A 24617-nucleotide genomic window follows, 5' to 3' on the forward strand; every position below is an offset into this window, starting at 1 on the left:
CAAGAACAACTACGAATAATTGAAAACAGAAATCAACAAGCACAACCGCAATCACAATTACACTAATTATGTGAACCATACACTATTTTTTTCCGAATATTCTTACACCTGAAAACGACCTACCGGATTACTAAATTATTGTTGTGATAAAATTATTATGTTATGCATTGTTATATGTTATTTAAATTATTATGTTATGTATTGTTATCTTGTATTTAAATTATTATGTTATGTATTGTATTTTTAAATTAAAATTTTCATCTTATCATATTAATGTTGTGCATTCTTCATAGTCAAAATTAATGATGATATCAAACTATATTAAAGTGCCGAAAATTTTAAAAAATTGCAACATTACTAATTTAGGATGAAAGTAGTATATATTAAATAATACATTTTTAAAAAATGTTATATTACATTTAAAATTGATTACTAATATTAGAGATATAATTAATGGCCATATATGGAAAATAATATGTTAATTACAAAATAATAGAAATAATAAAAAAATAATGAAAAAGTGCAATAGAGAGCTGAATAGTAGTTCTCCAAATTTGGAGAACTACTATCCACCTCTCTATAAATAGAGAATAGAGGGTCATTTAGAGAATGGTTGGAGATCCCATTCTCTATTTTACTCTCCAAATGAAGAGAATGGAGGGTAAAATAGGAGATGGTCTAATGAGATATGTGTTTAGACTTCCGCTTTACTTTTATAAAACACTTGAACTTGAAATGTTGTTCTTTACCTCTCTTTATTCTATGTCTTATGTTATGACTGTTAAGTGGCTTGTATAGGGCCTTTCGGGGTCCTATACGCCATGTTACGCCTAGGGGGTACCTTGGGTCGTGACAAAAGATATATCAACTAGTGTTATTCATGGATATAATATAATTATAATGTCTTAGTTCCTTGACCAATTCCTCACATTTGTGGCATAGTGCTATTCGTGGATATAATAATTCATCCTTAAAAGTAACCAGGATGGGATAAATCATTGGGTTCTAACAGATTATTAGAATGAGAACCTACTAATACAAATAGGTTGCACCTCCAAGAATTATGCACAACAAAATGATGTCAATACAGAAGTTTCAGCTAGATCTCAGTTGAAAAAGGAAAAGACTTGTTAAATCTGGTAACATCAAAAGATAGAAGTACTATCCTTCAAACTGCCTGAACTTACAGAGAATGACACAATATAGAGGAAGCTCAATTTACCTGGTTAATCGTGTCCCTAAGCCTAACATTCGTATTCTTAAGCTCAGATGTAGCCTTGTCGATCTGTCCACAAATTAAAGCAAATTAGCACAAGTTTTGAACTCTTTCCTTTAAACTGACTAAGTAATTACAATAAGATTTTATGACCTTCGACTCAATCTCATCCATCAAAGCACTTGCCTATCCAACTACTTCATAGATTGGATAATCATTAATATCCACAATATAGAAGGAGCAAAACAGACCACACAAAAGAAATCCCAGACCCCATTCATATCACTCACCATGTTTTTCAAAGTATCAAAACTTTCTGATATGACCTCCAAACCTTGATCCTATGAGAAGTCGGAACAAAACCATACATCGGTATTTAGGAACCAAAAAGTCAGCAATAAGATGTAATAAAAGGCAAAAAACTTCAGATGAATCATGAACAAGACCTTAATGAAATATTCCAAAAAAATACATGCATGTTACATTTTGCAAAATTCATATTCTTGTTGGAATTGACTTGATTCTTCAGTTCGTTGAAAGTAATCATCATCAAATTGTCCATTTTGTATCCATTCCAAATATAGAAAGAAATGATAAACATATCATCACGATAAAGGAATTGTATAACATTGAAGCGGATAAATGATTAGCGTGGAGTGGAAAAGCTTTTGGAACGAATGCAACTTTATAACCTAAATCAAATTTAATTTCTGCACGAGAACCTGAACCTCCCCATCCACCAGATTGTTTGGGTGTAGCTGCTGCACCGTCTGAAATTGCAGTTATCCTATTGGGCAGTGCAAGTATCAAATCATTACATACAACAAATTGTTTGCTTGGAAGCCCTTTAACCTTCAAGAGGAGGTATTGTTAGTTGACAAGACAAAACAAACCCACTGAAATTAGATTATTTCTTGTGAAGTACGGGCAAACACTGGAGGAAAACAGTCCTAAAGAAATCCAAATAATATAATAACGGAGAAAGGAGTGTATGAGAGCCAGTAACAAGAACCAACTGCACAGACTAAGCTCTTAAGTAACATTATACTTCTATAGCTATTTGTCATATTAAATAGAGAAGGCTTGCTGCCATTATTACAGAGTGGATGATGATTTGAGGTCAAATACTATTATCCCTAGCGAGCTCAATAACCTGCTCATACTAATTTCTACAACACGTGTTCATGAAAAATTGAGATCTACCAACTATCACGCCTTTCACAGCATTAACACCGTATTGCATCCTCATCTCCAGGCACAGCCGCAAGAACTTCAAATAAAAATCATCAAATGCTTTACATCGGAATCTATTATAAATTATTTTATTATAAGTATATTTATATCCAAGTATACACAATGTCATTTCATATGCTTCCTTATGTTTTCCCCGCATGAATTGCACCGATGATACTATAAAGAAGTAGACATGCATACATACATAAACCGCTAAACATACAACCATCACATATCTCAAATCACGCCTCTTGGAAACTCTAAAGAACTCGAGTTTTCCCCTTTGGAAGTATCTTGACTTAATTTTGGTCTTAAACAACAAATAAATGCAAAAATTAATTTAAAAAAAGGCCAAATAATACCCAGATTATTACCAAATCCTAACCCCACGCCAATTCATGACCATCCCCACCCCCTAACTTAAGGTATTTTAGACCATGAAATCAACTCAAGACGCTGCATCAAGAATAATATTCTAGATTCTAAGGTTTATTAATCAAATTACAATATTGGTGAGAAACAAACTTACCATTACTAACGAATTTCGTGGAAAAATGAATGCAAACAGCCCTAAATCACCCCTCTCAATCCTTAGAACAATAATGCAGCAAATTGGAGGTTTTGAGACTTTTTTTGCATAAATTCTCAACTTACCTCGCTATAGCGGCCCTGCTATAGTATTCTGAGCACCGCTATGGCGCTTGCATATTGATACAATGCTTAGATGATTAGAAATGTTTTAAAAAGTAGTTATTATTGTTCATTAGTTACCAAAACAAATATTTATTGTTCACTTTCGTTAGAGTTTGTTAGACCAGTTATTCGGTTAGCTTGTAGCTTTAGCTTCCGATTCTGTTCTATAAATAGAGACGTAATACAATTGTAATTCTGATAATTCTTCTCTTCTCTATTTTATTATGTTCTTCTTAGCTTCTATCTCGGAATTGCCCTGATATAGCTATCTTCTTCTTCGAGGTTCATTCTCCTAGTTGATATTATCCTTTCAATTACTGGTAATTGGATCACATATGGTTGCTATAGCGGACGCCTCCCACTATAACGGACTATGCAAATTACAGAGACTCAAAAATCCCTGAAAAACTCATTTTTCACAACATAATGCTCTTCCCTTTGATGTCTCGAATTATCTCCTTCACACCAAACTAGATTTCGGGAGTTTTACTCACCCAAATTTGATTCCGTCAAACCCTATGGGTTCATTAATGTCTTGGCTACAAGAAAATATCAACCAAGCCTAAACATTACACCCCACCCATTCTCGGATGGCAGTAGACTGCACATAGCCCAGATTCTGTTTGAGGCTAGCCTAGCCTAAAATTTTCAAGTCACTGGCCACAAAGTTTTTTGTCCCCGATATCTCTCACCATTGGCCTAGTCATAACGATTGGGACAGATCATTACATATATGAAAATGGGCTTCTCTGTGATTTTGGACCTTATGATAACAAGTTGGAAGAAGTTCCTAAATGGACCATATAAAGGATGGTCTTGATATTTTATCCCTTAGAAAAAAATCTTTTAAAAATAATCTTCATTTATTTATTTTTAAAAAAAACTAATTGAGAAAAATTGCCCTCAAAAGTTATAAACTACTTGCTGATTGTTTAGTGTCATCCAAAACAATAACAAACTAAAAAAACATAATCTTATAGCATCATATGTGTTCTTATTAAATAAATGGAGCTACAAGTATCTTTTTTTATTCATTTATGAACCTAAAAACTATATTTTCTTATTTATTTTGTACCTTTTTTTGAAATTAATTTACTCCAAGACTCAATTATCATTGTTCAAGATAATATTTTAGCACTTACAATTTTTCTGTATGGATATATATTTTTCACTGAAATCTTCTATTCTATTTTATTTTAAATCTAAAATCGCTTTGGTATGATTTGGTTCGGTCAGTACAATCAAATTTTTTTTAAATCACTCAAAACTTAACTTAGGGCTTTCATGCAATAAATTATGTCGTATTGGCAATATTTCACACTACCTTGTTATGCCTTAACTAGTTCTCATAATAGTCCCAATTAGATAGCATATTTTCGGATGCTTCTCTACTTACAAAGTATAACCAATGTTATTGTCATGACTCAACCTACGCTAGTGACATTTTCTTGTAATATGTTGTCATCTCCGGCTTTACAAGATGTGGAACCAATTGTTGTTGATCATATATTTTATTAAATTTGTACTTCAGCGTTGTCATATTCCACAGAATGACAATAGCTCAGCGGAGAAACATGGGATACTAGAACTAGCCAGAACATCATGTACAATTTATTGCTTTACTGTTTTCTTCTAAATAATTAAATCCTTTAAGCTAAATCATAAATCTCTTTATCTTCTCAATTCCAATCTTGTGGAATATGTTATGGTTATGTTTGAATTGCTTTCACCATCATGTGTGCTTGTTAAACATATTGACGTCTATTTTTCCTTGTTGTTTGGGGCATTTTCATACCTATTATAAGTTTCTTGCGATGACACCCAATCACTTATCTATTAAGATTACATTTGACATTATTTTTGTTAAGGAGGTCATATTTTTACGTTATTTAACACATTGATTTTTTGTCTATTTAATGTTTCCTTGTAGCCTCAACCAACTCCATCGCAACAATAATAACTATGCAAACACTTCTATTCTCAAATGGACTCTTACAATTACGAAGAATCTACACAACTAAAATTATCCAGGTAGGATATCCAAGATCATAGTCCTGAACGGCATGCCCATAAAGATACTAGAAAACAATAATACAGACTCATATCTGTAAATATCGACTCATCAACATATCCATACTAAATACATACCCAACTCGTGCTATTAATGTTAAGAATAATTAGTAATGCATATGGACTCAATGGTGCAAAGAATAAAACATAATACAATTAAACAAAACTCTCAATGCATAATGCATTGCACTACTTCATTTGATATGGTGCAATGAAAGGTATCTCAACTCTTTATCGTCAAAAAGAGGCTCTCGATAGGTTTGTTTATTTTGCAATAATATCTTTTGAATTAGTGTTAAAATTTAATTGGTTTAAATACTACAGACAAATCGTTTTGGTATTTTCGTATTAGAAAAATAGTAATTATGATAATTTAACTTTCATGACTCATTCGACAGTTTAGTATAATAGAGATTATGATTACTCAAGCCCAATTAAGTACTAAAACGTCAAATGTTTGATTTATATTATGTAACTAGTCAAGTGGCAAAAGGTGGAGGATTTGTGGCTTAGGTCGGAGGTTCAAGCCCCACACCATGCAAAGCGAAGCCTGGTATTTAAGTGGAGAAGGGTAGAGGGGCGGGCCCATTATCCACCGAGTTTAGAAGGCTGTGATTGGTCCAAAGGGCGGGTCACAGACGGATTTCTCGGTTATCAAAAAAAATATATATATTATGTGACTAGTCATTTTGTATCCATTTACGATTTATTATTCTATATGAAAAAAGTCAATATTGTATTATATAACTTCGGAAAGATTATTTCAATTTAATAAAATATTAGTCATTAATTGTAATACACTACCTTCATTCTTGTTCTCAAAATCTTATTAATGGATAAATAATAATAATAATAATATTAATGGATAATAATAATAATAATAATAATAATAATAATAATAATAATGACAATAATAATATTTAAGTAGTTCAATGTAAAATCCTACTTTTATTTAACTAAGAATTTACAAATTTGAAAAGAAAGTTTATTGCATTCTGAATGTCATGACTATATAAGCAAATAATTAAGAAGGTATATTTTGGTGATTTGAAGTCCGATTCGAACTCTATTTCAGAAAAAAATTCAAACTTGAATTCCTTATCTTATGGCTAAACAAATTACGAAGGAAAATTTCAGTTTTGACGCTGGGTCTCGAGTTAACTTTGACTCAATTTTGATCCAAACTACTATATTGCGATATGAGTATAGATGAACTCGTATTTAAATGTAGATCATTTTTTGATTGATTTAGGGTGTTCTGAGGCAACATGGAAGGAAATAAAATATGATGTTGTGAGTTTTGTGGCGTGTTTGCTCAATCTTTGAGTTAGGGCATAACTTATTGTTCTAAGACTTAGCTTGGGTAGTAAGTTATTGTATAAAATATGTTATGAGTTGGGCAAACTATTGAGTTGAAGTACTAAATGAGACCATTTAATGTTGTAATACTCGAAAACCTTTGAGTTAGGTCATAACTTATTGTTCTAAGAGTTGGTTTGTTTGGGTAGTAAGTTATTGTATAAAACATGTTATGAGTTGGGTAAACTATTGAGTTGAAGTACTAAATGAGGCAATTTAATGTTGTAATACTCGAAAAGAAAGTTTTAGCTGATAAATGGCTTGAGAACTTGTTTGTGAAATATATGAAACTTATTTAGGGGTAGGATGGGTATTCAAAGTTTAGGAGACAAGAAAAGAATACGGCCATTCTCAATAATACAAGAAGAAATACAATAGATGGTATCTAGACACATACCTGATTCCTCGTCAATAGAATTCAGAAGAAAGAAAGACTTTATAATGGGGAATACACAAGTACACAAATGAATATACAGCTAGAGTCAACCAAATACCTTCAAATTGGAAAGTGGGTATGCCCGCGATAATAATTTACTTCTTCAATACTCTGCAATTGTATAACATTCATCAGTAAGCAATCAGATTGATTCTTAGAGAGTTAGAGTTCACAGTATGAAATACCAAATAAAATTTATGACATGCAACCCTCAAAATTATAATGTCCTGGTTCCTTGGCCAATGCCTCACATTTGAGGCATAATGCTATTCGTGGATATAATAATTGAATATCCTTAAACGTAACCAGGATTGTTAGAATGAGAACTTACTTATACAAATAGGCAGGAATTCCAAGAATTATGCACAACAAAATGATGTCAATGCAAAAGTTTAGACTAGATCTCAGTTGAAAAAGGGAAAGACTAGTTAAATTTGGTAACATCAAAAGATAGAAGTACTATCCGGCAGACTGCCTGAACTTACAGAGAATGACATAATATAGTGGAAGCTCAGATTACCTGGCTAACCAAAACAAAACCATACATCGGTATTTAGGAACCAACAAGTCAACAATAAGACGTAATAAAAGGCAAAAATCATCCGATGAATCGTGAACAAGTCCTTAGTTAAATATTCCAAAAAATACTTGCCTGTTACATTTTGCATATTTCATATTCTTGTTAGATTTAATTTCTGCACGAGAACCTGAACCTCCCATCCACCAGATTGTTTGGGTGCAGCTGCTGCACCGTCTGAAATTGCATTTATCATATTGGGCAGTGCAAGTATCAAATCATTACATACAACAAATTCTTCGCTTGAAAGCCCTTTAACCTGCAAGAGAGTATTGTTAGTTGACAAAATAAATCCAGTGAAATTAGGTTATTTCTAGTGAAGCACGGGCAAACACTAGAGGAATACAGTCTTAAAGAAATCCTAATAATATAATAACGGAGAAAGGAGTGTATGAGAGGCAGTGACAAGAAGCAACTGCACAGACTAAGCTCTTAAGTAACATTATACTTCTATAGCTATTTGTCTTACTAAATATAGACGGCTTGCTGCCATCACTACAGAGTGGACTATGATTTGAGGTCAAACACTATCATCCCTAGTGAGCTCAATAACCTGCTCATAGTGATTTCAACAACACATGTTCATGAATAATTGAGATCTAGAAACTATCACGCCTTTTGTAGCATTAACTACAGTGATCCTCTTACAATCTAGGTGCTTGATATCGTTAGAATCTCGTAGATACCCTAGAACGTTCTAGTAACTTGTAATTATGTATTTTGATTATCTTACCTTTCTTCAAAATGAACACTTGGCTATTTTAACCCAATCAATTGAGGGAATAATCAAGCTGAGTTTTCTCTCAAACTGTGTTCAGGTGAGCATGAAGCAGAAAAAGAGACTAGGCCCTGCTTCTCTTAACGCGTGAAGCGAAGCGCTCACTTCACTTCACCGAAGTGCAGCGAAATTTTTAAAGAAAAACAAAATAAACCTTCCACAATGACAATATATATAAGTAAATGTTCAATTTAAATACCAAAAAGTAGATAGCAGAAAATCCTCCATAGTACAAGCAAATTCAATACTAAAATATAAACTTTAGCAATTCTTCCTAACACATGAGCTGGGAAACTTTGACAAGACGTAACGTTTGGGTTATCATCAATGAGATGGTGTTTGTGATATGAATCCCCCCTTTTGTGATCTTGTTACAAAAAAGACATTGAATAGTTCTTGTCAGTATCACTAATTTTTTGTGCATAGATCCAAGTTTGTCTTTGTTTTGATCTTGTGCCCATTTACAATATTGAAGAGAAAAGAATTCAGATTCAGCTACTTTACTTTTTTTTAAATCCACTGAGAATGGACTATTAGAATTCTTTTTTAGAATTCAACTACTTTAATTAAAATTGAAACAAAAATGAAGAAAAATAACCCTAGCATCAATACCTAAATCATTCTGTCATGACCCGGATTTATTGGGTCAAACGGCAAGCACATGCATAGAATTAGTCCACATCTCTCATATAAGTACAATGAAAGTAGAATTTTGGAAATTATCTCATCTCTCTCCTCTACAAGCTCTCTCCATCTTCTGACTTATTTCTCTAAATCTCGGCCTCCTCTTTGATTCACTTCTTCTTCAGATTTTCAATTGATCCGAACTACTTTAATGAACTTGTGTAATGATTAAACTGAAATCGCACAACTGAAAAATTGAAAGAAATTGGGATTTTCATTGATAACTGGAATGATTATAAGATGCCATCTAGTAATCGAAGTGAACTATCTCTAATGGTGGAACTTGGAAGCTTAACAGCTTATCCATAGCAATTACGTGCAGGTTTAGAGAAGAAGTAATGAGGAAGAAGAAGGGAAGCGAGAAACATGGAATACCGGGTGGATCTGTGATCCTTGTGGAAGCTCGAGATGGTAAGCTACTGACCTAATACGTTTGATAACTTTATTAGGTCCTTAATGTGAGAAATATTGAAAAAGAATATTATTCAATTGTTGTCGACCCTATTTATAGACACTACAATACAATCCTTTACCAAGTAGGATACTATTTCTATTACTATTTCTATTCCTATTCTAAAAAGGATTGTCCTATTCCTATTCTAAGTAAGATTGTATATACATATTACTATTCTAACACTCCTCCTCAAGCTAGTGCATACAAATCATATGTATCTAGCTTGTAACAAATATAATTAATACGAGGACCAATGAAGAGCTTGGTGAGATATCTGCAAGTTGATCACTCGACTTCACAAAATTGACAATCAATCTCAATGTGCTTGGTCTTCTCATGAAATACTGAATTTGATGCATAATGCCGATAAAACACAGTGATAAAATTACAGTATTGAACTTCCCAAACCAAACTTGCAAAGACTGTTTCAGACCATAGAGTGACTCACATAATCGACATACAAGGCTACTAAACTCCCCCTGAGCAACAAAGTGCTCAAAATCTAGTATAAAGTATATGGATCATGTTGGAATCAATAGATGAGTGGATATTAAACAAGTCACTGAAAAACTGGCCGAAACATGCTCATATGCCGGAGTATTAGATTTGATGGCTAAAAGTGATCACAATCTAAGAAATAATATGGCTAGGGTCGGAATGATGGCACAACCTTACTGAAAAAGAAAAATTATACGGGTAGGGTTGGAATGATGGCACAACCCTACGCAAATCAGATTTGAGAAGTCACCAGAAAGACGAATGAAACTATGTAAATCAGATTTGAGGAGTCACCAGAAAGACGAATGAAACTATGCAAATCAAATCTGAGGAGTCACTGAAAAGACAAATGATGCTATGCAACTCAGATATGAGAAAATAGTTCGGAAGAATCCACGGTACTACACAAATTAAATATGAAAAGTAGTCTGGAGATGCACAATGCTACGCAAATCAGATATGCAAAAAAAGGTAGTCATCGAAAGGATGGCACGGTGCTACACAAATTATATATGAAAAAGTAATCACTGGAATGATGACAGTGTTACACAAATTAAATATGAAAAAGTAGTCACTGGAAATATGGCACGGTGCTACAAGAATTTAGATTTAAGAAAGTATCACCAGAATGATGGCACAGTGCTACACAAATTAGATATGAGAAAATAGTCACAAGAAAGATACATGGTGACCCAACTTTCGCTAACATAATCATTGGCCAAACGGGCAACATATATGGGTGCCACCCACTGGCAGCGGAAGCTTTTTGATTTTCTACCAAGATCGTAGAGGCTCTGATACCATGTGATAAATATTGAAAAAGAATATTATTGAATTGTTGTCATGTCTACATTATTACATTGAGACCCTATTTATAGACACTACAATACAATCCTTTACCAAGTAAGATACTATTTACTGTTCCTATTTCTATTACTATTTCTAATCCTATTCTAAATAGGATTGTATAAACCTATTCCTATTCTAAGTAGGATTGTATATGCCTATTACTATTCTAACACATAGTATTTAGCACTAAGCTTTAAATTCTTGCAAACCTCAACTGATGTCTGCCAATACGACTGTAGCTTCAAATAGACTAGATCCCCCTCCTTCAATCCTCTATTTGTATGGTGCCGGTCGGCAAAGAACTTCATATAAACCTATGCCTGATGGAGGTTCTCCCTAAGGTTCTGGAACATGGTTTGCCTGTGAGCCCAGCTATGACCCCATGGAGTGTGAGAAGAATGGGGTAGGGAACCAGTGGTATTTTGGGAAGAGTAAACCCATAAAATGCTTCGAAAGGAGTAGCTTTTAGGGAACAATGGTGGTTGATGTTATACCACTACTCGGCCAAAGGTAACTGTTTGAGCCACTGTTTGGGATTTGAAAAAACCATGGCTCTCAAGTAGGTTTCTAGGCATCTATTCAGTAGTTTGGTCTGGCCATCTGACTAAGGGTGATAAGATGAAGATAATTGCTTAGTGCCCATTTGAACAAATGCTCCCAAAACTGACTTGTAAAATAGAGTCTCTATTTGAGACTATGGTCCTTGGTAAGTCATGCAGTTTGTGGACTTCATTTAGGAAGACTAAAGCAACATCTTGGGTCATATAAAGATTCTTCAATCTCAATAAATGCCCATACTTTTATATGTACCTTGCTGACCTGAATGACCAAAATAGTGTTTTTGTGCCTTGAAGAAGGCAATCCTTCGATGAAATCCAAGGCAATGTCCTGTCAAGGAACTTCAGGGATTGGTAGAGGTTGTAACAACCCAGGATAATGCACATTTACATTCATAACCCCCCCCCCCCCGGCATAAATCACATTCAGACACTCATCTCACAATAAAAACCATATGAATTCTTTTATATGTACCTTGCTGACCTGAATGACCCCCAAGGGGAGATTGATGAGGGGGGAGATTGATGAGGCACTTCAAAAAAACTTCTGCCTCAAACCAGCACTTCTTCCCACAAAAATCTTCATTGCATATCTAATGACTCCAATAAGGGCATTGAGGCTTACTAGAAGGAGCTGTAATAAGGACAGTAAGTAGTTCTTGAGCCACTGGACCATGCTCATAACTTCCACCAATTTCTAGCATCCATGGCTTCTTTTAGCCTCTCAAAGGCATTCTCAGCTTCTTCACTCCATAAAAAGGCATTTTTCTGGAGCATGTTGGTCAATGGTCTGCTAATAATACCATAAGATTGAATAAATCTTCTACAGTATCCAGTGAGCCCTAGGAAACCCCTCAAGGATCTAACAGATTTTGGTTTAGGCAAAGTGACCATGCATTCAACCTTGGCAGGGATTGTGCACACCCCTTTCCCATTAATACTATGACCCAAGTACTCCACTTGTAATTTTCCAAAGGAGCATTTAGACAACTTAGCACGAAGTTGCTCCTTCCTCAATACTGTAAGAACCTATCTGAGGTGAATTGTATGCTCCAATAAAGATGTATTGAAGATCAACATGTCATCAAAGAAAATGAGTACAAACTTGTAATTGTCCAAAGGAGCATTTAGACTACTTAGCACGAAGTTGCTCCTTCCTCAACACTGTAAGAACCTTGCTGAGGTGAACTGTATGCTACATTAAAGATGTACTGAAGATCAACATGTCATCAAAGAAAATGAGTACAAACTTCCGCAAATGTTCTTTAAACACATGGTTCGTAAGACTTTAGAATGTGGCAGGGGGATTGGTTAGTCCAAAGGGCATGACCTTGAACTCATAGTGCCCTAAATGAGTCACAAAACCAGTCTTGTGGGTATCTTCAGCTCCCATTTTTATGTGGTGGTAACCTGCCCTTAAGTCAATTTTGGAGAAAATAGCTGATCCATGCAACTCATCCATATCTTCTACAAAGGGAATAGAAAATCTGTTTTTGATAGTGATCTTGTTAAGCTCTCTATAATCAAAGAAAAACCTTCAACTCCCATCCTTTTTCTTGACTAATAGTACTGGTGAAGAGAAAGGAGAATGACTAGGTTGGATAGTACCATGCTTAAGCATATATATCTGATACTTGTTTCTCTATTTCATTCTTTTGAAAGTAATTATACCTCTAAGGTCTAATGTTGACAGGTGCTACATCCTTTTTCATGGGAATAGACGGGCTCACACAGCTTGCCTTTTCTTGAGTAGTTGCTTAACTCCACTAGCAGTCATACTCTTGAGCTCCTTCTTGGTTGTACATGCTCCTGAGAGTTGCCCTTTTTCCTTTGTGATTCACCTCAACCTTGTACTCCACAAAATCTAGGAGCAATGGGTTATGTCCTTTCATCCAGTCTCCCCCCAAAATCATATCATTTCCTCCCAATGTCACCAACCTGATCAAGTCTATAAACTCCACACCTTGTATTTTCCACTTGAAATTTGGACATGAGTGTCAGCTCATGATATGGCTCACATTAGCCACTGTTACCCTCATGGGAGCAGCTCTACACACTCTACACCCTATCTTCTTGGCAGTTTCACTATCCAAAAAATCGTGAGTGCTACCTGAATCCAGTAAAATAGTTAGCTTGTTCTTCTTTGCATCCCCTTGTAACCTAATGGTATTAGGCACCTTCATACTGTTGAGACTACAATTATATAGTAAAGTGTGAGCTCTCTAACAGCTTAAGCTATTAGATGAGATGACCACACACTTCAACATGGTTTTACAAGAAGGCTCTTGGGTTTTAGGCTATTTGTTTTGGGTAACCATTGGGTGAGATAGGGTGGCTGGTTTTGGTTGTGGCGGTGATGAGTTGGGAATTTTTGACTCATTTATATCTTTCTCTCATGATTTTGTCTCACTTATGTAGAGAATGAGGCTAATTATCTTTTGTTTGATGTTGTTGCGGGTATTTGTGGCGTACAGGAAGTTTGATGGAAAGTGATGAAATTTAGAAGAAAAGAGTGGAAAAAAAAAAGAGCTGCGGACAGGGAAATTGACCCTCTGATGTTGCAAAAGTGACCAAGGACTGGTTTTGTGGTTGGTCAACAACAGGTCAAGTTTCGCTTTAGCGGCCACACGCAGACCTCTTTAGTAAGAGGTCCATGACAGTCAATGGTTTCTTTTGTGACCAGATGGATCGCTTTAGCGATAAGGTCAACAGTGGCCACACGCAGACCGCTTCAGCGAATGCTGAGGAATGTCAGTTATCGTTTTAGCGAATACTTGGGTTGCTTTAGAAGTAGAACTTTAGCATTTGTCTGATCGCTTTAGCGACTGTCAAGGAACTGGTCAGGGGCAATGCAGGAAATTCACATGTTTTACCCCGAATTTTCGCAAAAGCTGAGGAGGAGGATCTTATCTTAAAATTATGTTTTGACATTTGAAGAACATTTTATACTTGGAGCCAGTGGCGGAGCCAGGATTTTCGTGGAGGGTGTTCAACATATAAAGAAGTAAATAAAAAAAATGGAGCAAAACAGATCGGGAAGAAAAAAATTATCCTTAATCCGTTAAATTTAACTTGCCTTGTCATGCCGCGTTTAACGTTTCTTCCTACTTTTACCCTGCTTCATTGATTCTTTTTTTTAAAAAAAGTGATTTTTTTCTTTTATTTTTTATTGTTTTCCTTTATTTTGAATTTTTAAAATAAATTAAATTAGTGTTCATTCAATCATATGTTGCTTTAAAAATTGTTTAATACTCTTTAAAAATGTGTGGGAATTGAATTACTAATATTATAATGCATATTAAAAGGATAAATAAATGGCATCACCGATTTTGTTCATTTATTCAATTTATAAGGTTTTCCATCGGTAAAAAAAAGATGAATAAATCAAATAAATGTAGTTTACATCTCTCTAGAATAGAACTGAAAAAATGAGAAAGAAATATCATGCATAATCATGCCTTTCAAATTTATATTAAGTTTAGTTTAACTTATCTTTAAAATATTTTTTTCTCTATCTCAATTTCAAGTATAAGAATAATTGACAGTTTCTTAAAAAGTTCCTTTGAATTAGTATATAAAAAGAGAGTTACGTAAAAACAAAATGAGCAATAGAGATAAAAAGAATAGAATACAAAAAATAAAAATAATGTGCCTAATAAATTTGAACAAATGAATATTGAAAACGAGAAATAACATTAAAAAAGATGACAAAAAATAGGGAAAAGACATAAAATCCCCCCTGAACTTGTCCGCATAACTTACTTTAGCACTTTAACTATATGGGTGTTTAAATAACCCCCTTAACATCTTTTAAGTGTTTTTTTTTCAACTCTCCCATCACTAGCCCAGTTGAAGGCTAGGTGTTGTTGAGTCACACGCGTTTTTATTCTTCCACGCGTATATTAACTAAATTTCTAATTAATTACTTAAATCTCCATAATAATTTTTTTCATCACTAATTGTCTTCCCCAATGTTTGTCACCTTCTCAACAACAACTCTTCTTTTTACAGTGCAATTTTCTTCAACTTTTCTTCTTCCATTATATAATAATTTTCTCTTTATGTAAAAATAAAAAAAACTTCTCCAATTTTCTTTCTTTTCGTAAGAAAATAGGTTTCAATATTCCATTTGTAGACATCAATTTCCACATTAAACCAACAACTCCTACACCCACCACGATTATATCTAAAATTGAGCCAAAAACTAAACCCATCGATGAATTTACCCCTCAATCTACAAATTATAATTCAAATTTCAATTGCAATTCTAGTTCAGTTTTTAGTTACATCATACCACCTTCCTCGAAAATTTAAAAAATTATTTACATAAAAATGTTAATTTATCAATGAATTGGACGAAATCTCCACAATCAATTTTTTGCCAACAATATCTTTGAATTTTTTTAGTTGAAATCGGGTTCTGTTTTTGATAACTCTTTAAACTCATAGATCTAATAATCTTTTTTTATGTCGAAAATGGTGTCAATGAATCAAACACCAAAAATTTTTGTCAAAGAAAAACAGAAAAAAAAAAGCGATTAAAAACAGAAAAGAAAAGAAAAAGAAAAAATGTGGAAAAAGTTACAGTTAGGAGTAAATGAGTAAATGTTTACCTTGAACTGAATGAAAAGAATAAGAAAGAGTCTTGAGAAAAGAAAAAGAAAGGAAGAAGAAGATGCAAAAAAAAAAAAACTACAGAGAAAAGTTAATTGAAAAATAAAATGTTTATAAATTAGTAAAATAAGTTATTAAATATGTCGTCCAATAAAAAGATGACATGTGTCAGTTTTTTGGTTTTTTTTCTGTCTCACGCGCTTATAGAAAGTTGGTGATACAAATTTTGCCACGTCACATTTTAAGGGGAAATTAAATTCAGTTCAAATTAAATTAGGGGGGTAAACAAACACCCCCAAAAATGTTGAGCCCATCTCAGCCTTGCTATTTGATTTTTCAAATGAAGAAAACAAAACAAATCAAGTGTTGTTGCGCGAAATCGATCCCAAGACGGCAAGGCGAATTCTTGAACCCCCTTTATCACTGAGCTAGCCTCTTTACATGTGTTGACGGGGTTCATTTTTATATATATACACATGAAAACAAAATTTGACCTTATATATACAGTGTAATTTTCCGACAAAGGGGGTTCGGGTGAACCCCCTAACCTCCATGTAGATCCGCCCCTGCTTGGAGCTTGGGTTTAGGCTTGGATAACAATTTTCCTCGCAATTCACCAATTGGAGTGAAGATTGAAACTCTATTGTAACTATTTTTATTCTTTCTTCAATTCCTTGTTTAGTAGTGCTTGAATTGTTGGTATAATGGTTTAAAGATGATTTGGATTTTGAGCTAGAAATATTCAATTGTGGGTTGATTCTTGTATTGTGTTTTTGCATATTAATTGAATACTATCTTGTTTATGATATGGGTCTTTGATTCTCTAACTGATTTCATGCTTAAATTGACTTTCCAAGGGATTGATCAACCCAAGGACTATTTATCTTGATCTAGCTTGAGAAAGAGGATTAAGTGTAGAAAAGATTGATTGGCACAATTTGAGAATTGGGTTGGCTATTTCGCTAGAGTTCGGGAGAATCTAGATCCGGGCCTAACTTTCATTTTAGGATTTGAACCAAAGATAGAATAATCCTAGTGTTGCCATATTGGATTGTTTAATTTTCTATACTTGCTAAGTTTGAATGAATTAGTCAAGATATACTTGCTTGTAATCGAGAGATGCATACTGGTACTTGAGGATCCAAGGAATAGTTGACTTGCCCATGATTATCAAGATAATGTGTGGTCATTTACTATGGATCATTTGAGCATGAATTAAATCCTCATTCCCAAATCCTTTCGAACCCCTTGCTTGAAAAGGTTGTTTCCCTTGTTCTCCTCTATCCCCTATCCTCAAGTGTCACCGAAAATCTTCATATTATAATTGTATCTTTCGCTTTGATTCAAACTAGTAGCTTGTAATTCTTTGTTATTTCAATCGTCGTTATATTGTTCCTTGTGGGATTCGACCCCGACCTTATATGTTGGGTTTTTGTTGCTAGCGACCGCCTACTCATTGACTTGTATGATGGATAGTTGTATCTTTCATTTGAATTCAAACTAGTAGCTTGTAATATATTGTTATTTCAATCATCGTTATATTGTTCCTTGTGGGATTTGACCTCGACCTTATATGTTGGGTTTTTATTGCTAACGACCGCCAACTCATTGTAACACCCTGAAAATTTCTAAGCTAAGGTCCGAACCATTCTTCATTTGCGTATAAGTTCGTATCGGGTGATTGTAAAATTGTCTTTAGGTGTTCATGTCTATTATTTAGTATGGAATGGATTTTGATATGAATTAAGGCCACAAGAATCCCCTTACAGATTAAGTTTTGATATCAAATTCTACTTGGATCAACTTCAAACGATTATATCTCTTAGATCATGAAGATATAGGTGGCCCATAACCTATCAGTGGCCCTCGCTAAAGCAGCCAATCAGCGCGAAAGCGAACCCATGGATTTCATTAAAAGTTGGGAAAGCGACATTGAAGTCGCTTATACGGCATCAAAGACTTTAAAGCCATACCAAAGAAGTGTAACGGTGCAATTCTTTTCCTCTTCTGTTTTGTTCAAAGTTTTCCCGAACTCTTTTGCCCTTCATCTTCAATGAAAATATGGTATGTCTTTTACTCTCTCATACTCTTTAGATGGTAAAATCGTTATCGTCCTCTTATGTTTTTGTTTGAATGTTGTGGTATTGTTTGGGTGAGAGGTTTCACAAAGTGGGGGGGATGGGTATTAACTTTACTGATCTGTCAAAATTTGTTTGTTAAACTTAGAATGAATGAGTTTGGGTTGTAGTATAACACATGGGGAAGTCTTGAGTACCTATTTTGTGTTCAAATAAATTGATAAGTAGTGTGCCCGTCCAAGTGTTTGATGAATTGTTTGTGAGAATTCGACATTGATCGGTGAAAGTTTTGTGTTGAAATGTTGTAGACTTTGAATTACTTTTTGATCACTGTATAGTCGAAATCGTATGAGTTGATGGGTGCAATAGTCGGATGGGTAAGTTGGGGACGACAGGCCGCAATAGAGAACCTTTAGGCGCTAAAGTAACTCTCGCTAAAGCGGCCTCCCCTCGCTTTTGTGATTCCCTCTAACGCGGCACTAAGCCGTTAAAGCGATGTTCGCTTAAGAGGCCTTTGGTCGCTTTTGCGACATCAAAAGCCAGTTTTTGCAGGTTTTCCTAATTGTTGAAATGTGGCAGTTTGGTCCCGAGATGATTTTAAACTAATTTCTTTGGATTTTATCAGTAGCATTGCATTGTTTAACACATCTTTCTTATGTTTTCATGCTATTGTGATATTTTTAGGTTTTCAAAAAGTCGAGAATGGTGCATCAATGTAGAAGTCGACGAAGACTATGATAGGACTCGATTCGTTTCTCTTCAAAGTCAGAACATCTACTATGGGACTTAGTCAGAAAGAAGTTGTTCCCCGAGAGAGGTATTTCTCTTGAAAAGGTCTCCAAGACTCTTCCCAGATTCTATCAAAGACTAGAGGTCACTGGATGGATATGCTTCGCACTTGAACCTTGCAACGCGAATGAGCAATAGGTGAGGGAATTCTATGCTAATCTCATGGTGACAAAACTGGCCAACCCGCTGATGAATATTCGGGGAAAAGTTGTTAACTTTGGGCTGGAAGCAATAAATGAAATATATGGGTTACAAAATCATGGCATTGAGAAGTTCATGGAAAAAGACTACACTCCGGGCAGCTGGTTAGTCTCGAAGTTATGCCCAAGCAAGAAAGTACCCTAGGCCAAAACAAAATCTTAAATCATATCCAACGAGTTCACAACTGAATCGAGGAATTGGATATTGAATGTTTGTAGCCGAGTCTCTCCATGCGGGAACACTAGTTGCATTCCAGTGTTGAGGGCACAGATAATAGCTTGCATTCTTGATGACATCCCGTTGAATGTTGGGAATCTTATTGTCAATTGTAAAGATATGACACCTGGCCTAACTCAACCCCAAAAGCTAGCCCTCCAAGTCCATATAAGGAGACCAATTTTCCATCTCTCTACCGATGTGGGACTTCTTAACACTCCCCTGCACGCCTAGGCCTCAACTGGAGCGTGAACACTTATAAATGGTGGCCCAACATCGGTGAATAACAAATTGGAATGGGTCTGGCCCTGATAACATGTAAAGATATGGCACATGAGCCTAACTCAACCCCAAAATCTAGCTCATGAGGTGAGGTTTGTCCAAGTCCATATAAGGATACCAATTTCCCATCCCTCTACCGATGTGGGACTTCTTAGCATTTTTTTGCTTTTCAGAAAAATCAACCAAAATCCATCAGGATTCCTTCTATTAGCTCCAAGTCAAAAGACCAGCATAAACAGTAGTATTTTCAGACATACAAGAGGATGGACATGAGAGCTTAACTGATATTCAACTGAATCAATCCTGGTCACAAACCTTTCAAGCTCCCAGAAGCTTTCTGCATCAACACTGTCTATGTCTACTTCAATCTCATCATCATGTTGATAAAATGTTGAGTTCCTCTTCTTAATAATCTGAACAACAGCATCAAGCTTTTTAAAGGTAAACTCTGAAGATGTGTGTTGAGTCTATGTTTTTCTTCATAGGTCATATCCATTTTATTTGATACCTCCAATCCAGATTAAACTCGGCCTCTATAATTGCTCACATGTCTTCAAAAATCTTTAACAATTATTTTGACATAACATGAACATCATGTCCTTTAGGATTATAAGTCATGGCATTACGGAAAACAAGTCTCACATCCTCAGCAAACTCCCTGGGAGATTTGTACAAATTTTGAGACAGCCTAGCTTTGATAGCCCAAATCCATAGGATGCTTGATGATAGCATGATAATCATGCAGCCCAAGACCCTCCACATTCACTGGCTCATTAAACACCCATCTATGCTTGTGCTTCATTAACCTCTGAAACAGGGTGGTGCATCTCTTAAACACATGATTTCTATGTTTATCAAAGTCAAAGCTAACGCCAAATGGATACCCCTGCTCCGACTCACCATTGTGTTTCCTCCCAGCGCCATTTGGCTTAATTTTTTATTGCTTTCCGGAGGCAATCTATCCTTCCCAAGTAAGAATTCAGAATTAGTGTAATACTGATTGGCCTTCGGGGTCCTTTTCTCCTTCTCCACGAATATAGCAACTACATTATTATTTTCCAGAACTGCAACCCTTGGTCACTGGAATGGTCTCAATCAAGGGTGCCCCACCAAACCCACCTCTAAATTCACTCGCACTAAAGCCCTACTATTCATCACATCACTATCGATATATCGTGGTTGACTATAAGAATTAACAGCACCACTAGGAATAGCAGTAATCCTACCAATATTATTATAACAACCATTAGTATTTGTATCATGTGTGGTCAGCTGAAGCTCCTTAGCCTCAAGCTCTGTAACTGAACTCCTACTCTGATCAAGCTCACCCACTACTCCTAATACCTCTAATCTCAACTCTTGATGTCGCTCCCACTATATTAATCCTAATTCTATCTCGAACCCTAGAAATTACAGGCTTAACTGTCGAATCCAGCTCAGCATGCTCTCTATTTAATCCATCTGTATAACTCGCCATAGAAGCTCTTCACCCCGAACTTCCCCACCATTATTAGGCTTCACAATTGTGTTGCCACCAACCTCAACCATGTCTCTACCATCTAAATCTCCCTGTGATCCAAGGGTATCTTCCTTCCCTTGTCCACCATTTATCAAGTATGTAAAGATATGGCATCTGGGCCTAACTCAACCCCAAAAGCTAGCTTATGAGGAGAGGTTTGTCCAAGTCCATTTAAGGAGACCAATTTCCCATCTCTCTATCGATGTGGACTTCTTAACATCAATGAATTCTATGAGTTCAAACTCTACGACGACCCCTCTCCATGTTTCCTTCTTTGATAATTGAACTGTGCAAGCGGGTTGAAGTTGAGGAGTATTCAGGCGATAATTGGATAAGGCCCAAAATCCCAATTCTTCCTTTAAAGAAGTGAGGTGAAGGGACTGCCACCAAAAGCAATAAGCAGAAGATGGATTCAGGAAAGACGTTGAGTATTGAGGCCGACTCTTCTAGACCATCGGCGGTGGGACCATTTGAGTCATTGGCCGAAGAGTTGAGGGTAGTCCGAGAGTTGGTGACCAAACTGCCTCAAGGGCCAGGTGAGACATCTGCGGGACCTAATTTGTTGTCCCAAAACAGGAGTTTGATGATTTCTTGGAGGATCAAAGGAAGCAAAAAGCTCATCTATTGAGGTTGGAGAAGGCGCACACTGATCTTGCTAAATCACATGGTGAGTTGAGTCGCTCCCACAAAAAGTTGAAGAAGAGAGAACAAAAGAGATGAAATTTTCACCCGGGTGTGGAAGGGGGTTGAAAGGGTATTGAAAGGTCCTTAAAGCTAATGATCTGCTTTCCTCATCGAGACCGAATGAGAGTAATGATGTTCCGGCACAGTGGTCTGAGGATGATGATGTTGATGACAGTGAGGCAACCGAGAGTGATGACAGCGAGTGATGCAGTTCAGGGAGCCCCTCATATTCTCTTTATGTTTTCATGTTGTACTGTGAGGACACAGTACCATTCTTAGTTGGGAGTGCTCCCCCTAGGATTCTTTTGATGTTTTTGTTCAAGTTAGGATTGCTATAATTGGATTTGGTTTATTTGTGTTATTTTTGAGATTGTTATGGTGGAAGCTTAGAACAACTCATCCATGACAGTTACCTGCAGATTTAGAGAAGAAGAAATGAGGAAGAAGGGAAGAGAGAAGAGAATAATTAGGTAATAATTGGTTAGGTTCCCTCGCTCCAGCTGATATCTGTTATAACAGATTCCATTAACCGCTAGGTTAACTAGGACAGTTGATCACGCCAGTTGTGCTAGATTATGAACCGTTTGATGCATGCCTCCATGTGACTCACACGTGCCTCTACTAACTTCCGCTTCCTCCACGTGTATTCTACCACTGACCTCTTTCTAGATATTTCTCTTGCTACTTTCCTATACTTATCAGCTACTTCCCCAACTTCATAGTTCAAATCTCTAATTCCCTTTCTTACCTTCTATACGTTACAGCTTCATTAGTTGGATTGGTTATTTTTCCTTCATTGTAGATGGTGTTTCTCAAAGTAATAGAAAATTAGAAAATTGTGTCCCAATTTTTGTTTCTGTCAATTAGTTTGTTACACATACTCTTAAGGTTATCGTACTATTTTTGTCGAGCTAACAAGTAACAACCCTTCAATACTGATAATAAATCAGAAAGTTACCTTCACGGAGCTAAAGGTAAAGTAAGCAAGCATGATAACAACAACATTAACATATCAAGTATAGTCCAACAAAGTGGGGTTTGTAGTGGCTAAAGTGTATGAAGACCTTACACCTACCTCAAAGATAGAAAGGTTGTTTTCGAGATAAGCAAGCATGATAAATGACAAAGCAATCCCAACTTTGAAAGTCAAAACTAATTGATTAGCATATGAAGTTCTTAAGGTTAATCACACTTAACCACATCATCTTTTTCAGATCAACATTCATAACCCTCCTCTGATAGCAAAATATACTCATTACTCACTTATAGCTAAAACAAAAGGCTTAAGTTCATTCAAGCTGATTAAAATTTGAATTATACAAACTCTTCTTAGGTTCTACTTCAATAAATGCACTTAACCTCTTCAAGAACGCATATCAGTAAAGCCCAATTGACCAAATTATGAAGGATAACAAAATGGAAACACCTTCTTCACAGCCAATCTTTGCAATTTGGGAACATCCTCAATTAATCTAGTGTTTATTCTTCAAATATCCGCACTAATACTCACAGAAGACGCTCTATTTTTTTCTTTCTTAGCTGTATCTGCTTTCTACTACCCCAAATGCCTTCAAATGTTCAAATTTAGAAGTAGGAAATAAATCTCTAGATATTTTAAGCTTTCTGTGACAAAAAAGGAGTAAATTGAAGAGCACTGAAAATCAAATTTAGAAGTAGGAAATAAATCTCTAGATATTTTAAGCTTTCTGTGACAAAAAAGGAGTAAATTGAAGAGCACTGAAAATCAAATTTAGAAGTAGGAAATAAATCTCTAGATATTTTAGGCTTTCTGTGACGAAAAAGAAGTAAATTGAAGAGCACTGAAGATTGAAGTGACCTGAAGAGCAGCTTCAATGTCGGAATTGATGGCGGTGTAAAGAGCAGCTTCAAAAGAATCATCCCCAGAAAGTTTGGAGTCTTTTCGCTTCCATATTGTACTTCTTGCAAATGGCGGTGTAAAGAGCTGTTTCAACTCTTTTTTGAACAAAGTAAGAGTTGTCCGTGCTATATATACGCTGGAACGGACGGACGGAGAAAACGGTCAATTTTTTATTTTATTTTTTAACTCGGTGTTTGGAACCCACATTGGAACTCCGAAAGGCCCATTCGGGAGTGGCGCTCCCAACAGGATTTTCTCAATACTCAGGGCTAAGGGTGAAGCACTCCCACCAGTGCACCACAACCCATATTGATGAAAACGGTCAATTAAAATGTCCATCTTACTTCAAAATTATCTTTTTTGTCAATATTTTGGTTCAAACCAGCCCCTAATAATTTAGTTCAAAAATGTCGTTTTTTGCTATTTTTGGATTTAAAATGTTCTTTTCCTAATAAACATATTATTTTTCTATATAAATATTCTTTATTTGATAAAAATATTGTAACTCATCATTAATTTTCATATAAAATATCATAGTAATCAATCATTATTTTTCATTTGAATAACAATAAATTTATTTTCCTAATAAAATAAGAAACTTTTTGTTTCTAAATATTTTCGAATTGAAGAAGGATACACATTTGCTAGAATGATCATTGGTTTTAAAGTTCAACATTAATGCCATAAAAAATAAAACTTATTACATTGCTTCAAATAAACAAAATATCATCGATGGAGTTATTGTTGATCATTTTTTATATTAACTTTAAAATCAATGAATATGTAAGAAATGTTATCCTATTTCAATTCAAGAAAGATTAAAAAATAATAATATTTTCTATTTTATTAGAATTTTTTGAATTATTATCTAAATAAAAATTAGTGATGAGGTTACTATGATATATATATATATATATATTATCTTATATTAATTAGGAAAATAATGTGTTT

General features: G+C 35.2%; 1 pseudogene; it reads right to left on the reverse strand.

Annotated features, from left to right (window-relative positions):
- Nucleotides 1–1032: 1032 nt before the first annotated feature.
- Nucleotides 1033–24005, reverse strand: LOC125828988 (syntaxin-71-like; annotated as a pseudogene).
- Nucleotides 24006–24617: the final 612 nt, after the last annotated feature.

This window comes from Solanum verrucosum, unplaced genomic scaffold, assembly GCF_900185275.1.
Source record: "Solanum verrucosum unplaced genomic scaffold, falcon-dt-bn FXZP01000231.1, whole genome shotgun sequence".
NCBI lineage: Eukaryota > Viridiplantae > Streptophyta > Magnoliopsida > Solanales > Solanaceae > Solanum > Solanum verrucosum.